This window comes from Cryptomeria japonica, chromosome 5 (genome assembly GCF_030272615.1).
Source record: "Cryptomeria japonica chromosome 5, Sugi_1.0, whole genome shotgun sequence".
NCBI classification, from domain to species: Eukaryota; Viridiplantae; Streptophyta; class Pinopsida; order Cupressales; family Cupressaceae; genus Cryptomeria; species Cryptomeria japonica.
Window position 1 is genome coordinate 522,241,322 of NC_081409.1, and position 13,061 is coordinate 522,254,382.

Sequence of the window (13,061 nt, forward strand, 5' to 3'; positions counted from 1 at the left end):
ACTGGTTCTTAGGTAGCGATTTTTCCTTTATCCGAGTGCATGGTTTCTTGGAATAACCCTTCCGCCTACCTACCTATGTCACTGAAAGGACCCTCGCCCTTGAAATTGCATGATAGTTGGTGAGAATAGAAAGGGCCATAGGGGCGGGGAAGCATGACATCTCCATTATAGAGGACCACAAAGCTATTGGCCCCATCACCCTGGTTCGGAGAAACATTACAGAAAACGTCCTGACATCTAAGCTGGTGCAGCTCGGCTTAGTGGTGATTGATGATACTTGGAGTTATGATCCAAATGGGTACCTTTCTATAAGAAAGAATGCAATAAAACATGAACCACAGAGCTTTTGGGAAGGGTGCACTAATCCACAAGTGGATGACCCAAATCTCTATGTGGGTCTAAATGATTTTCCTGTGCTAAAGTGACCTCTATGGTTGAGATTCTATTTCATCATGAAAAAGTAGCATCTTGTGAAACCCATCCCCTAGACCATGCTAGAAGCCAAGACTTTAGATTCTTGGCCTCAGAAAAAGAGGGAGGATTTCTGGATCTATCGGTAGGAAGTGAGTCAGCCCAGGGCTAACATCAGGAACACCCTTTTGGACGAGCCTTTTGAGCTTGAATGGCGCCAGTACAACAAGTCTGATGAAGAGACAGGTGATAGCTCCCCATGTGGATACTCATCCCCCGAGGTGGCCTAGCAACAGAACATAGAGGTTATAAGTATTGAAGAGCAAGATAACGAGCCTCATATTCTTCTTCCCCTCATTAGTTCTTCTCATGGACCTCATTCCCAAGCGGGTAAGAGACAAGTTGAGAAGTAAGCGTCTGACTCTCCTTCCCATAAGAAGCAATATCTGGGTTTTGCAAAGAAAGGTTCATCTTCTCAAGCCCCAGAGGTTTCCTCAGTTCCTCAGCGATTGGTGACTTCCACGGTTTAGGTACGCCCTTCTTTGCCTTTTCCCTCTACTCAAATTGTTTCTTCTACTGCTACCCATCTCGTAGCTATGCATACCCAGATGCCTACCGCCCTTACGTTAGCACCCACTAGGACATCGGTTGACCCTCAAGAGGCATTTCCATAAGTCTCCCTTTCGTTCCCAGCCCTCGATTTTATTCCCACAGCATTTTCCTCGCAGATGCCAGAAATAGCTACCATCTCGCGTAGGCTTGGTTTTGGAGAGTCCACTCCTCCCCCAAATGTTGGAGCAGCATCCGCTGATCCATTTTCCTTAGGAGCCTCTCCCTTTGTCCCATTGTTTTCTCCAACCATGCTTGCACGCCCTATTCAGACCGCTTTTGGTGGTCCTATTTTCCTATTCCCCTTTGCAATCCCTCATAGTGCAACATTTATAGGCCAAGCTATTACCAACCCAGATGATTACCAATAACAAGTTACTTATTCCAAGACTGCCCATATTGGAAAGACCGGTAAACTAAAGGAAAAATATGGTGCCAAGCTAGTCCATCCGCACTTACAGATAAACTTCAATGAGGATAAGGATATTCTTTTCTTTGCAACCATGTTCCCCAAGGTTGACAAGCTGGAAGCCCAAATGAGACCCAATGATTACACTCTGCATGTTATCAGTGTCAACCTCTTGAATGCTATGATGTCCGACAAGGTTGAAATTATGGAAGTGTTGGCTTTGTGTTGTCATTGATGTCAACTAGTATGAGAAATGTATGTGCAACACCATCGAGGAGGAGTATAGGTTGAGATATCTTTGATATCACCTTGTGTTGCAGAACATCTATAAGGCAAAGAAAGGATGTCAATTGGCAAGTGATGTGTTGACAAATGGCATGATCAGAGGAGGAAGAGCTAATAGGTATGCTAGAAGGTTCCTAAATCATGAGGTTGGGATGGATGTTGTGTGCTATTATAGCACTATTGGTTGTGATGGGGAATCAGGAAATAGAAGGACTCGTCAGCAGAAGAAGGAAAGACCTGCTCCCAAGTTTGAAAATGGAAAGAAGAATGAGACCAAGCAGGTATGGATGAAGAAGACCTTGGACTGACATTGTGCATTCAGTGTACAGGCGATATCTCCTAAGGCTTAAAGGAGATGCAGATCCTCAAGGGGAGTAATGCATTGAATTTATCATTCACCCCCTTAGTGAAAAAGGCAACATGGAAGAACATGTTATTGTCGGTGTAAGGAAGAAAGTGATAAGTGTCTGTAGAGGTTGCATTAACTACACACCAACATATCAGTGTTGGATCACCACTACATGTGTCAATAAATAAAGATTAACAATTGGTATCAGGTGCTAACTGGTATGTGTAGGATGTTACCGGCATGAATGCTAACACATACTTGCAGGTTATGAAAGACAATGAGGGTAGAGATCATTGCAATAGCCCCAATAGCATGGAGTGGAGCTATGTCTCAGGTGGTATTGGAAAAGACCTCAATGACTTATGTTGTCCCATTTGTTGGTCATGAAGGCATGTATGTTTTTGGGCTAACCGGTTTGATTCTTGGCATGATGATAACATTGTCTGGCATTGTGTCTAATAGGAAGAAACTTTGAAAGATGTGTCTTCAGATTTCATCAAAAAGAGTCATTGTCTGGAGAAGATGCAAGTGGAGAATGTGAACCTCTAAGAATCTGTGGCCTAACAGAGAAAAGAATACAAAGCTCAGAATGTTGAAATCAATCGCTTGCAAAGATTGTTGATGTAGGCTAACTCAAAAAAAGGAAAGTTGTAGTCCGCCCTTAACAATGTGAGTTTTTAGTTGAAACACCAAGATGCAAGTAGAAGTGTGGCCTTAAAATAATTGCAAGAGAAAGACCAAGAAATTCAGTAGCTAAAGGCATCTTTTAGAGATGCCACCCAGATGCATGCACAACTGCGTGAAGAGATCTGTCTAAAAGAAGAGTATGCTCAATAATTGAGTAACACACAGGTGATGCTTTTGGAAGAGAAAGAAAGGTTTGAAACAGAGTTGCATGAAAAGGAGAGTAGCCTAGAGCAAGCTGGGAGAAAGTTCCTAGACACAGAAGTTTTATTACAGCAGGAGCGAGATCTCATGTCATGACTCCAACAAACTATGTAGAATGGAAGTGCTAGAATCCTCGCTCTAGAGAATCAAGTGGTTCTTGAACAAGATAGGTGCATAAAGTTGCAACATGAAATAACAACAAAGGACGAAGAGGTCTCATGGTTGTAAAATATTCCTCCCTCCGTGGAGGTCTCTCAAGATTTTTCTCCAATATTGGTGGAGTTATATGCTTCCCATTGGGAAATAATTAAGCAGTATAGCCCATCGCTACAACCTATGTTGAGATTGCTCAGAGAAGCGCAATCCCTCTATGCTGAGGTGGGTTCCCTCATCAACAAATCTATTCTCGTCATTGGTCCCAAACTCCCTATGGCCCAGGACTTAATCCAGATGTTGTATGCAGCTCAAGATGAAGAGTTGAGAGAGAAAGAGATAGCAGACTATAGGCAATTGATCAAGAAGACAAATGTCTTCATCAACCAACATAGAGTGATTATGCATGTATCAATGGCGCTTGAGCCATTACAGATTTCAGTCCTAGACATCAAGCAGCACATAGAGAGGTTTGTCTCATTAGGTCTACCTTCTCCATTTCCTACAGATGGTTCTGTACTGGGAATTGAGAAAGTGTTAAATCAGGTTGAGCATTTTTAGAAAGATGGGACCTTCCTACAGTGCCTGAACAATCCTATTTCAGCAGAAGAGGTCGAGTGTCTCCTGCATCCCCTGGCTTAGATCTATGTGCTTTTGAAACTGGTCCATGATGAACTGGTAGGCTTTCCATTTGATGAGATAATTTGTTTGGATCAACATTACCAGAATCCAGAGGTGCAAGTGTTGCCCTCCGAGGAAGAATAGTTTCCATTGCAGCAGGTCTTCGATCTACTCTGCCATGTTCTGACATGAAGTCTGGTCTGTGAACCAGTAATTTTGGGTTTTAGCATTCCACAAGTAGAATTCCCCCTTTTAGTTGCCAAGAAATATTAACATTATTTTAGAGTAGTCCGTGGGTAGCATTTTTTATCAGGTGGCACCCATTCTTTTTTATTTTCCAGCTATGCTCACCATTCATTGCACGATCCAGATGTTGTCTCGACGTTGTTTCTGGTCGCTCAACTTTTCTATTTGGATTTTGGAGGAACGCAGAGTTTCCAAGTGGCTCGGGTTTTTACAACATGGCATTCCTCTTGGCCCCACCATTCCTCGTGTGAGGATAAACACACTTGTTGCTTCCACGCTATCCGATTTGTTTCTACTTTTGTGCTCCTTTTTAGATGTCCTCAGAGTTTTTGCGTGTCTACTATGGTGGTTTGTGAGTCAGGATGTGGTTCGCATCAAGGTTTTCTTGTTGAGCAAGTATGGAGATCACCATGATATGGTGGAAGTAACAATTTTGGGGGTGGTTTTGCTGGGTATGATCTTGCAGGGTGCCACGATAGGTTTTCTGGCCAGAAGTGGTTGTTGGAAGGTTGTTGATGCCATGAGTTGTTAGTTGAGCTAAGGACTCTATTTATGCTTATGTTTTCATTATTTTAGGGGTTCAGAACTTTTATCAAAAAGATATAGTCAAGTATTCTGGAGAGGAATGAAGCCTTTTAGCCATATCTGTATTTTTGAAGAAAGGATAATCAAATTGTGCATGTGGCCTCTATGATGACTATTTTTTAGTATGCTTTGATAGTTTTCTATGCATTCTTGTAATTCTAACATAACTTTGGAAATATATGCTTAATACTTAGTCGATTAAACTATGTTTTTGCACTTTTTATCTAGCGGATGTGTGGTGTGTGTTACTTTATGTTAAAAGGAATTTTGGTTGTATCTTGATTATGGTTATGTCTGGGTATATAGATTGTTGAATGGGATTTAAAACTGAATGTTCCTAGGTTTTATATGTTGTTAATGCTTTTCCAAAATGTTCTGGTGCATTGCCTAAATAGTTTAGATCATTTTGCTTTAAGTTTCCTTTTTCCCTTTTCTCCCAATCATAATGAAGAGTCGGCTTCTTAAATCCGGAGGTCATTCAATGAGTTTTGTGCAATAGGTCCCCCATTACTAAATTTCCCATAAGGTTGTTCACATTTAAGGTAAAATTTAGGGTCAACAAAACCCTCTCCCTAGAATTCATAGCCTTCTGGAATGCCTTAAAGTAACCCCATACTTTGTCATCTCGCTGACTAGCCAATGTTGTAATAGATTGTTTCAGTTGTCTTCCTATCAAGATATCAAATGCCCATTGTCTCTTTTGAAAACCATGAGTCTCATTAATGAAAAACAACATCAAATAGAAAATGAGTTTAACATACCGAAATGTTCCCTTCTTCTCTCCTTTGATCTTCCCTAGGTTAATTAAAAATTCATCCAACATCCATCCATAGAGATCTAACTTCTCATTTTCTCTCCTCATCTTATGTGTTGCATAAATGTAGGAGCTAGAAACAGAATTTAGATGGTTTGACTGAGTTACCTTGTAACTAATAATCATGCTTTTGAATCTGACATCTTGTCAGTGATAGTGCTAACCCTCATTGATCACTTGTCGAATGTTGCATTGGTGATCTTGTTGACCTGATCATTAGAAACCTTCTTCTTAGGATGTTGCCCAGCCTATGGTAAACCAGTGATTGACTTGATGGCCTCCTTTGAGATCTTATACAGTCTGTACAAATAGATGAATTATCCATGCACTTTTCTCAAAAAATATCTAACAATCTCATCTTCAAATTTTGGAATATCCAGAATGTCGGTGAAAAAACCTAAAGAACTCTTCCAATCGCTGGTGAAATCACTCAAGAAGATATCAATTGCACTGAATCACCTTAGACTCACTCTGAATCACTTTGAATCTCTTTGAATGCAAAGTGATAGAAGATTAAGTGAATTCAACCTTTTAACCTCCAAGAAAAACCCTAATCCATCATTAATATGAATGACTTTCAGTGAAAGATACCGGATCTCAATCAAACATCTCCATGCCAGATAAGCAACTCCAATGTCTGGAACATCTTCTAGAACCTCTTCCCAAGGCATAAGCAGTGTATTCATGAATTTTTCCTATCCCTAAGGCATATGCCTTAGTTACTGGATGAGCTTCCTATCGGTGCAGGAGCAACCACTTCTGTCAGTTGAGTAACTAGTACATTTCCATCTGCTGATTGATCTTCTGACTTCTTGACCCATTTCTTCATATGATCTTTCTGGATTTCATTTACCTTGTCTTTCCCTTTCTCATTTGATCCATCATTACCAACCGGTGGATTTTTGCTTCTATAGAACTTAGCAATATGTCCAACCTCATTACACGCATAACATGTAACATTATTCTTTTGAATTGCTTTGCTAAAACCGGTGGAATTGCTTGACCTGCACTGATTAGCCATATGGACAAATTTTCCACATGCATAACATTTAACATTCATTATGCAATCTTTTGTCTTATGACCATACTTATTGCATTTAGAACATTGATCGGGAGCAGAATTAGGGTTCTGATTTGCTCTATTTCTACATTGCCTAGCCATGTGACTAAATTTATTACAAAGAAAGCATCTTCCATTAAATTTATAAGCATTAAGTTGCCTTATTGGTGCCTTATGGTTTTGATCTTTATTTGCAGTATCGGAATATTGACCTTGTTCAAATCCAAGTCCACTGGAATATCCATTTTGTCTTTGTCTTTTCAATAACTCATCTAGTTGTGCTGAACTAATCTTGAATTTTTCTTTATAGTCACTTGCAGCAGTTAGATCATCTCTCAGAATTATCATTTTTCTCTCAAGCTCTTTCTCATTACTATGGGATTGCATTAAATCAGTTCTCAACATATCATTCTCATGAACCAACCTTCCACATTCCTCAAATTTGTTTTTCAGAGATACAACAACATTTTCTTCCTTTTTCTTCCGGTCTTGAATCTCCTTAGACATCCTCATAGTTAAGGCTTGCATTTCATTCCTCATAACCATGTTCTCTTGACTCAGCTTCTAACATCTCTTATTAAGTGCATCTTTCTCTTCATTATCCTTATTCTGCAAAAGTCCCTTCCTAGCTTGAACAGATGACAATCTCTCTTGTAGGACAAGAATGAATTCCTGGGTAGAATTCAATTCATCTTGTAACTTCAAGTTCTTCAACCTTTCAGCATCATAATCTTCAAGTGCTACCTCAAGTTGCTTCTCCAAATTCATATCCATGGATTCTGGATTCAGGATCTTCCTCAAGTTGTTAAACTTCCTCCAAGGTACAAGGCTCTGATACCAATTGTTAGAATTCAAGAACACTATGAGGGGGGGTGAACAAGTGTTCTACCAAAATGATCAATTTTATCCTTATTAAAACATGTATTCACTAACCAGTATACCGATACATACAAAATTGAAAGAAGTAAAGCAACCAATAAGCCAATCAGACAAATGAATACCATAACACAGAGAATTATACTTGGAAAACCTCAAAGAGGAAAAACCACGATGGGATTTGTGACCCACAATATTAATCCACTAGCCATATGAAAAGATATTAAAAAATACAAGGGCCTGCACTTACAGGAAGGCTTACAGCCTAGAGCACACTGCTCAATCACAAAAGGAGTCTCACTGAGTACATATAAATCCTAACTGCAATCCAGAGAAATGATTGAACTGCAAAGATAGCATCTCCTATACCTAAATACGGTTCTGGATAAGCTCTACCTATTCCATTCTGAAACCCTAACCCCTTACCGAAATACCCTCTTACATAAATGTCCTTACATACATGATCTCTCTCATATATTTTGCATCTCTAGTACATTCCATAACCTTACATATCCATATCAAACAAAATGATCTAATCAACTGACCTATAAACCCCTTTACAATCCATCATGCCTTATGTCAACTTACAAAGATAATTATAATATGAGTATACATGTCGGCTCAATAACATAAATACATGAATATCAAAAATAATTGTCGATGTCAGATCTCCCAAATGATGTCGGCCTCCAATACCTGTGACTTGATGAAGTCATGTCAACCTACAATACCGATAACCAAAGAATTCCTTCCAACCAAGATATATGCCGGTGCCGGTGAATTGTTTGTTAGTACACTACTAAACCAGAATATGAAGCCGGAACATGTTGCCATCAATGACAACATATTGAAACCAATTAATAAAGTGTCAATTGCCAATAGTTCCTTCAATGGAGAGATCCTAGTCAAAATCAAGTAATCAAAATACTTTGGTTTTATACCCTTCCTCATCTAGTTTGGGGTATATGGAAAGAAAGGAACAACATGATATTTAGAGATGTTAGGGTTCTAAGCAGATCCGAAGCAAATATGAACTAACAATTATATGCAAATTTAAATACAAAAGATAAAGAAATAAAATAGGACACAGATAACACAGAGATTTAACATGGTTCACCCAGAATGGGTTACGTCCACCATACACAGTCATCCAATCTTTCTTATTATCCAGCAAAAATAATACATCAACATTACAATGCCTTAAGCATCCCATTTGCTTATAACATGCATTTTTAGGGTAAAAACAAAGTCAGCCTTTTTAGGGTTTTATTACAATGTTAGTTTTCACCTAAAAAATACCCAAAAAAAAATTTCTCAGGGGCTCCCACCCTTGAACCCCCGCTTTTCTCAAGGGCTGCCACCCCCAAACCCCTGCTTAGGGCCCAACCCTACCTCGGACCCCGGTGAGGATACATGTTGTGTGTACAGTACTTTGCTGATCAATCGCCACATTTCAACAATCTCCCACTTGGAGACTGATTAGGCTCCACACCGAACAATCTCCCACTTGGAGACTGATACTACATGACACTACTATACATGCAACATCCGCTGGATAAAACACTAGGACTCGACTGGTATAAATTCCACAATTATCAATCAGGAAGACCAACAAAAACTGATGAAGAAATCAGCTTCTCCTATGGAACTGCCTTCGTGAACATATCAGCAGGATTCTCACTTGTGTGAATCTTCTCAAGCCGTAACTGACCCTCCTCCAAAACAGTCTGGATGAAGTGGTACCTAAGCTGAATGTGCTTTATCCTTGAATGAAAAGCAGAGTTCTTTGCAAGATGAATGGCACTCTAGCTATCAGTATACAATGGGCTATCCTCTTGTGTCTGACCCAATTCCTCCAGAAAACATTGCAACCAAATCATCTCCTTGCTAGCTTTTGTAGCAGCAACATACGCAGCTTCAATGGTTGAAAGTGCAACAACCTTTTGCAACCTAGAAATCCAACTGACTGCAGTTCCCCCTATAGTAAAAACATACCCTGTAGTACTCCTCCGTGAATCAATATCACCCACCAGATCAGAGTCAACAAATCCACTCAGAGAAGCATTAGATCCTTTGAAACATAATGCCTTCGTAGTAGTTCCTTTCAAATACCAAAGAATCCATTTCACAGCATTCCAATGTTCCATACCTGGATTACTCATAAACCTGCTCACAACTCCCACTACATGTGCAATATCTGGCCTTGTGCATACCATTGCATACATCAGACTACCAACAGCTGATGAATATGGGATGTTAGACATTTTATTAACCTCTTCCTATGCCTTTGGGCACATCTCCTTAGTCAATTTGAAATGACTAGCCAAAGGTGTACTAACTACTTTTGCATCCTGCATGTTAAATCTTTTCAACACCTTCTTTATATACTCACTTTGGGACAAATTCAAGGTTCTATTTTTCCTGTCCCGTGTAATCCTCATACCGAGGATTTGCTTAGCTGCACCCAAATCCTTCATAGCAAATGACCTGGCTAATTTTTGTTTAATATCATTTATATGTTGCATGTTAGACCCAACAACAAGCATGTCATCAACATAAAGCAACAGGATAATATAACTGCCATTATCAAATCTCTTAAAATATACACAATGATTAGAATGACATCTATGATAACCGTGTTCAGCCATGAAACTATCAAATTTTAAATACCATTGTTGGGGTGCTTGCTTTAGGCCATACAGACTTTTCTTTAACCTGCACACCAAGTTCTCCTTACCTTTGACCTCATATCCCTGTGGTTGCAACATGTAAATTTCCTCCTCCAAATCTCCATGGAGAAAAGCTATTTTGACATCTAATTGTTCAAGATGTAAATCATTTGCAGCCACAAGACTAAGTACAGTCCTAATTGAAGTCATTTTTACAACTGGAGAAAATATTTCATCATAATCTATACCCTTTTTCTGTGCAAAACCTTTTAACACAAGTTTGGCCTTATATCTTTTCTGACCTCCTTCCTTCTCCTTTAGCTAATAAACCCATTTGTTAGGCAAGGCTCTTTTTTCTGCAGGTAAAGGGACTAAGTCCCAAGTCTTATTTTTCATCAAGGAGTCCATCTCCTCTTTCATGCCTAGCTCCCACTATTGTTTGGCATCTACCTGCATTGCTTCTTCATATTCTTCTGGTTCACCAGAATCCCTTAATAAAATAGAATACAAAGAAGGAGAAAATCTTTCAGGTGGTCTACTTGTCCTTGTAGAATGTCTAACACTTGCAAGAGTTTGTGGGACAATCTATTGTTGCTGAGCATCAGGTACCTGTGGCATTTCATTTTCAGGAATCTCATCCAACACCACATATTCTTGTTTGTCCTATTCATGCTTCTTTTCCTGCATCTGTTCTTTATACATGACCTTCTCATTGAATATAACATCTCTACTTCTAATTATTTTCTTATTTTCAAAATCCCATAACTGATAGCCATATTCATCTATCCCATATCCAATGAAGGTACATTTCTGAGATTTAACATCAAGCTTGGTTCTATTTTCTTTATCAACATGGACAAAAGCTTCGCAACCAAAAGTTTTTAGAAAAGAATAATTTACCTTTTTACCAATCCATGCCTCCTTTGGAATACCACCATCCAAAGGGGTTGAAGGTCCTCTATTTATCAAATAGATAGCAGTATGTACAACATCTACCCAAAAATGTAAGGGCAATCCAACATGCAATCTCATGCTCCTCACACGTTCCATGATAATCCTATTCATTCTTTCTGACACACCATTTTCCTGTGGAGTTCCTAGAACTGTCTTCTACTTTCGAATCCCATTTAAGGAGCAATAATCTTCAAATGCTTTGCTGCAATACTCACCTCCATTATCTGACCTGAGACACTTCAACTTTTTTCCTATCTCATTCTCAACCAAAGCTTTCCATTTCTTAAAAGTTTCAAAAACATCTAATTTTTGTTTTAGGAAATATACCCATGTTTTTCTGGTTGAGTCATCAATAAAAATAACATAATAACAAGAGCCACCAAGAGATGATACCTGAGCCGGTCCCCATACATCTGAATGTACAAGCTCTAACTTCTCACTCTTCTTCTCTTTCCCAACCTTGAGAAATCTGACTCTTTTCTGTTTACCATAAACACAGTTTTCACAGAACTCTAAATCAATCTTCTTTAGTCTTGGCAATAGATTTTTGGAGTGAAGGGTTTTCATCCCTTTCTCACTCATGTGCCCAAGCCTATGGTGCCACATTATCAAATCTGTTCTTGCAACATTTATTGTTGTTGTTCCTGCAGTAACTTTATCTGTAGCAGCTAGGGTAGAGTAAGTGTTACCTGTACATAGATATAATGTGCCTACCTTGGCACCTTTAGCTATTACTAATGATCATTTAGCGACCTTCCACATACTGTCTGAGAGGGTAACTATGCAACCTTCACTACCTAGTTGCCCTGAAGAAATTAAATTTCTTCTTAAATTAGGAACATGTCTTACCTCCTGCAGAAACCAGTCATTTCCATTCTGCAACTTGACCTTTATCTTTCCTTTTCCAACAATTTGACATGGCTCATCATCACCCAAATATACCTGTCCAAAATCACCTTGAACATAATCTAGAAAATATTTTCTATGGGGTGTAGCATGAAATGAAGCCCCAGAATCTATTACCCAGGAATCATTAACATTATCCAAACATAAGATTAAAGCATCTTGTAAAGTATTACTTGCAATATTAGCTTCCTTACTGTCATTTTCATTTTTGTCTCCTTCTTTGTTTTTCCAAGACCAACAGTCTTTCTTTAGATGACCAGGCTTTCCGCAGTACCAGCAATCTTTCTTTCCTCTAGATTGAGAGCATCCTTTCTTTGACTTCCCTCGTGACTTCTCATTCCCAGCGCCTTTTCCTCTTTCCTTTGATCTTCCTCTGTTCTCCACATTCAAAACACTACCCGATGATGTTGGAGTCTCACCTGTGCTTTTCCTTCGCATTTCCTCGCAGGATAACACCAACAATATCATCAAATACCAAAGTATTTTTACCAGAGACAGAGTTACTTACAGCCATAACCAAGCTATTCCAGCTTTCTGGCAAAGAATATAAAATCAAGAGAGCCCTAACCTCTTCTGCAAAAGTAATTTTTTACCAAAGACAATTGACTGGTAATTGTATTAAATTCATTTAAGTGCTCCGCTACAGATCCTCCTTCACTCATTTTCAAATTAAACAGACGCTTCATAAGAAATACCTTATTCGAAGCCAAGGGTTTCTCATACAACTTAGCAAATGTCGCCATCAAATCTACAGTCATTTTTGCTTCTATTATATTGAATGCTACAGATGGTGCAAGGCACAGTCGAATGGATCCCAGTGCCTTTCTATCTAAAATGTCCCACTCTTCATCTGACATTGTGGTCGGTTTCTTTGCCTTTCCTTCCAATGGTCGCCACAAATCCTTTTGATATAGGTAATCCTCCATCTACATTTTCCATAACTGATAATTCTGGCCATTAAACTTTTCGACCTTGAATTTGGAATCCTCCATTGCTCCCACTCAAATCTGAAAGTCCTGCCAATTTAAAGAAAACTTCACTCTGGTACCAACTGTTAGGGTTTCAAGCAGATCCGAAGCAAATATGAACTAACAATTATATGTAGATTTAAATACAAAAGATAAAGAAATAAAACTGGACACAGATAACACAGAGATTTAACGTGGTTCACCCAGAATGGGTTACGTCCACCATACACAGTCGTCCAATCTTTCTTATTATCCAGC